Source organism: Nelumbo lutea, chromosome 4 (assembly GCF_056320005.1).
Source record: "Nelumbo lutea isolate HS-2025 chromosome 4, American lotus-T2T, whole genome shotgun sequence".
In the NCBI taxonomy this organism is placed as follows: Eukaryota; Viridiplantae; Streptophyta; class Magnoliopsida; order Proteales; family Nelumbonaceae; genus Nelumbo; species Nelumbo lutea.
This window is the reverse complement of record NC_142687.1, coordinates 72,144,657-72,149,651: the sequence shown is the minus strand read 5'-3', so window position 1 is coordinate 72,149,651 and position 4,995 is coordinate 72,144,657. Positions and strand designations below refer to the sequence as shown.

At 37.1% G+C, this 4,995-nt stretch overlaps 1 non-coding gene across 1 annotated transcript; it reads left to right on the top strand.

Annotated features, from left to right (window-relative positions):
• The first annotated feature begins 778 nt into the window (after window positions 1-778).
• LOC148861053 (small nucleolar RNA R71) lies at window positions 779-885 on the top strand. Its single transcript, XR_016095221.1, has one exon. It is a non-coding gene; the product is annotated as a small nucleolar RNA R71 (small nucleolar RNA).
• Window positions 886-4,995: the final 4,110 nt, after the last annotated feature.

Here is a 4,995-nt window from a genome sequence, read left to right as displayed (position 1 = left end):
ATTCTAAGAAAAACTAACTAAACTTAAATGCTATGAAAAATAAAAACAAAAAGAAAGTAAGACAGTTTATGACTAAGTATCTGAATTGGGAATTCTCCCAACAGCCTCTTGTTCCCTTGGGTTTACCATGGTGTTACTAGGTAAGGTACCCGGAGCCCTTTCTGAAATCATCTGTGCCAGCTGCCCAACCTGAGTTTCCAAGTTCCTTATCGATGTTTCGTTATTCTGAAATCTATTTTCCGCACTAGCTATGATCTTGGTCATTAGCTCCTCCAAGTTAGATTTCGGTTCCGGCTGATAGAAGTTTTGGTGGAAAGGTTTAGGTGCATGCTGATTCAGGTGGCCTCTCCATCCGGGGTTATAGGCATGATGGTACTGATTTCCTGGCTGTCTTGTAAAGTTGCCTACAAAGTCTACTTGTTCTGTGGACTGAAAAGACTGACTGCCAACTTGGAATTCAGTCCTATCATGGCCTCCCCCACACTTATCATACTGTACATGCATAGCTGCCATCTGCATATCATCAATTTTTTTGCTAAGTGCTCCTATTTGTGCAGAGAGAGCTGTGTATGTATCCACATTATGAAGGCCATGCTGCTTTCTAACTGGTGTCCTTTCTGAATGCCATTGGTAGTTATTGGCTGCCATCTCCTCGATGAGTGCATGGGCAACCTCGGGAGTCTTATTGTTTATGGAGCCCCTAGCTACTGCATCTAAGATGGTCTTGTTTGAATCGATCAGACCATTATAAAATGTTTGCACTTGCAGCCAAATCGGAAGGCCATGGTGAGGAACTCTCCTTAACAGCTCCTTGTATCGTTCCCATGACTCATATAAAGATTCCCCCTCTTGCTGGAAAAAAGTAGTGATGTCATTCCTCATTTTAGCAGTTTTAGAAGGGGGAAAATATTTAGAGAGAAAACGGCTGGCCATTTCATCCCATGTGGCTATAGATCCTGCCGGTAATGAGTTCAACCAAGCTTTGGCTTTATCCTTCAAAGAAAATGGGAATAACCTCAGCCGGATGGCATCATCACTTACCCCATTGTGTTTGAAGGTGTCACAGATTTCCAAGAAGTTAGCAATATGGGCATTCGGATCCTCATGGGCCATACCACAAAACTGAACCGTATTTTGTATCATTTGGATTATGGCCGGTTTAATTTCGAAGTTATTGGCAGCAATAGTTGGCCTGATAATGCTGGAGACAGTCCCGGTGAGGGTGGGCTTGGCATAATCCATCATAGTTCTTTGTTCAGCCATTTCTTGTGCTTCTTGTCTGACTTGCTTAGCAGCTCTCAAACGGACATGGAGAGTCCGTTCAATCTCCGGGTCGTAAAGGATCTCTTCCAGTTCAGGTCTGCTTGTCATAAACTGTAAAGGTCAAAGCAATATAAAGGCCAATATTCACAAAAGAAAATAAATAACTAATCCTATTACAATTGAAAATGTAAAGTGAAGTATTGGAATATACAAACCTACATCCTAAAATAAATAAATGCAGCTAACTAAAAGCAGATCAACATCTTATTCAATATACAGAATTCAGTAGCAATTTTCAAACAGGTCTGAATTCAGTAATCTCTGATTAGAACAACAGTTTACAAATTCCTCTTCTTTATATTGCTGAAATCAGGGACGGGATTTAATTACACAGATCTAAACTACTGAGAGCTGAAATCTCAGTAGCTACTGAGAACAGTAATATACAGTTATGAAATCTTAGCAGCTACTGAGGACAGCCAAGTGCGGATCAGCAGTGATTGTGTTCAGGTCTGAGTTTCATATTAAAAGGCTCTTCTGTGCTACTGAAGGTCAATACACTAAACTGAAGTCAATGTACAAAGGATTGATAGCAATTCAGACATCAGTTCTACACAAAATTGAGATCAGCTCTGAAATCTCAGAAGCCACTGAGAACAATAATAAATATAATAGCAGCTGCTGATAACAGTACAGTTGTGCTCAGGTCTGATTTCCATATTGGAAGGCGACTAAATATCAGATCTGAGCCCACTGTTTTGATGAGCTATGCATCACCAAACACCAGATGGAGTAGCCATACTAAAACTGAGCAATTCAGCAGGATAACCTACTGATATCAGCAATGAAACATGCTGTATACAGATTTGCACAAAACCGAAATCAATCAGTAGTAAAAAGATCTGAAATCAGACCTGTATTCACCATGGTGTGGCTGCTGGGATCTGATTTTCTTTTTCTTTTCTTTTGAAATGAAATAAAACACAAAGCAGTAATGCAACTACACTACTGAACAAAATCTCCCTTTTTTTTTTTAAAGGAAGAAAACTAAAACAAAATACAGCAATGCAACCAAAATCTTTTTGGATGAGTGCAGGTCTGATTGATGAATGTAATTTAGATCTGAACTCATTTTGAGATTTATTTATTTATTTATTTATTTTTTTTAGAACCAAAAGAAGAAGAGAAATTTGATTTGCATAAGCTACATTAAAAACTGAAACTAAGGATGGAACAATCAAGTATCAAGAGAAGAAACATGGCTCCATCAATGTAGCCCTTGATGGAGTATACACTTATTGGAATGTAGTACACACGGCTGCACACACCCATTCAGATCTGCTAGACTTTCTATTCATGCACAGCTGAAATCAGAGCTATCTAACTTAAAAAAAAAAAAAATCAAAGATCAGCCCAGGACAATTCACAATGCCAATTTAGTAATGTTAATTGTAATACAAACCTGTTCAAAACCTGCCCTGGTTCAGTCTTGCTGTAGCAGGTCTGCTATAGTAGCCCTGCTATAGGTTTGAACTCTAAAAGAAAAATGGTGTGGAAGTGCCACTTTTCATGAAATCTCTTGAGGCATAAAAAAATTCTCAGATTAAATATACTTTTCTTCAACCAAATCAGCTCAGATAGATCGGAGTACAAGTTATTTAATACAGCAAAGTATGCCCTGTATCCTGCTCTGTTCACAACCCCAGTTCAGATCTAGGTAATTGCAGATCCAAATTTCTTCAACCATGACTATCCAATTGTTTTTGGGAGATAGCAGATTTTTTTTAGGGTGTATTGGGGTGAAGATAACCCCCAATTACCCTTTGAATTTATATTAGTTCAGGTCTGAGTTCAAGGGAACTCAGATCTGAACTGTTGCAAATCTGCTACAGTAAAGCTCAGATCTGAACTCAGATCTGAGTTCTAATCCGAATCCTTGGTTTCCATTCTTTCGGTTATATGGTTCTCTCTCTCTCTTTTTTTTTTCACTATCTAAATATATATTTTTTTTCTTTTTGTAATGAAAGAAAAGAATAATAATGGTCTGAGAACAGAATTTTTTTTTTCTGAGTATTGCAGTTCTGCTATAGCAGAGTTCAGGTCTGAACTCAAGTCTGAGTTCGGATCTGAAATCTCAATTGCCTTACCTTCAGTTATTTCTACCAAATTGCCTTTGAGAATAGCAGAAGTGCCCTAGGGTGAATTGGGGTGGTTATGACACCCAATTCCCCTCAAAATTGCATCAGTTCAGGTCTGAGTTCAGAGGAGCTCAAATCTGAACTGTTGCAAATCTTCTGTAGCAGAATTCAGATCTGAACTCAGATCTGTATTCTGATCCGAATTCTCAATTGCTCCTCTGGTTGTTCAAAAGATCTCCTTTTTTTTTTCATTTTATATATATATATATATATATATATTTTGTAATGGAAAAAGAAATAAAATTCTGAAACACAAGCAATTCTTTTCGGCTGAGTGCTGCAGATCTAAAATCTGCTGATCTGAGTGCCGAATGCAACTCAGATCTGCAACACTCATGTTTATGTGAATTTTTTTTTTTTCTTTTTGAAGGGAACAACACCAAGATTGAATAGAAATCAAATATGTCTTTATTAAAATGAAACTGAAACCAGAAAAAGAAAGTAATCTACTTAAGAAAGAAAAAACATAACTACAGTAGTACAGCAGTTGCAGTCCAAGCTGAAATGAAAAAAGTTAGCAAATTAACCCAACTATGAATGCAATGCGGAATGAGATCAGATTAAGAATGCTCAATGTTTCCTAATATTGCTTCTATAAATCCCCGGCAATGGTGCCAAAAACCTGATGTGTTGCTCATTGTGACACTAGCAAGTGCACTAGCCGTTCAAGTAATAAAGTAGAGAGTGAAGTATCGTTCCCACGAGGATTTAGGAAACAATTACCAATACTAAATTGAGCACTTTTTATCTGATCAACAAACAAATCAAAACTCTAATGAAAGCTAAGAAATCCTAAATTAAAATCTATCTAAATCATTGGCCCAATTGCCTTCAAATCAGGTTAGAAGAGTAAGCAGTAAATGTCAATCTCAGAATTCAGCAATCTATCAATTTGGATCATTCGAATAAATCATGATTGAGCCTTGGTTTGGTGAAACCCCAAGGTCATGAACAGCCTCTCTCAAGCGCATGTTCATCCTATGCATGAGTGATGGTTCTTCTATCTCTAGAAAGAATCTAATCCCCATGCATGCATTTCTTCAAACACTTATAAGGCATCAATTCAAATCTGAATTGATCACCAACTGAATTGTGCAAATTATCTCTAACCTTGCACTCAATTCAGTTCTTGAATAGTAGATCTGAATTCATAGAGTCTCTCTCAAGCACTCTAGGAATTCCAAGCTGTAGATTAATTCGCCCAATCTGAAATTTGCAGATCTGAATTCTCTTTCAAGCAATTCAGATCTTGCAATCTCAGATCTGAGAATTCAGATATGAGTTTTGAAGGTTAGTTGGCCGAATTGATCTGCAATAACACCCTTATTCAAGAAACTTCAAGTACAATCCATGATCATTTGAATGAATAAAAAAGAATTAGATTGCTGAACTGAAATTTTACAAGCTGAAATACATCAAGGAAGAATGGAAACAAGGAGAAAGAAGAAAGAAAATATAACTAAGAAACTGAATTCAAATCAAAAGAGAATGAAACTACAAATGATTTATTACAAAAGATCTTTGAATCACAAAC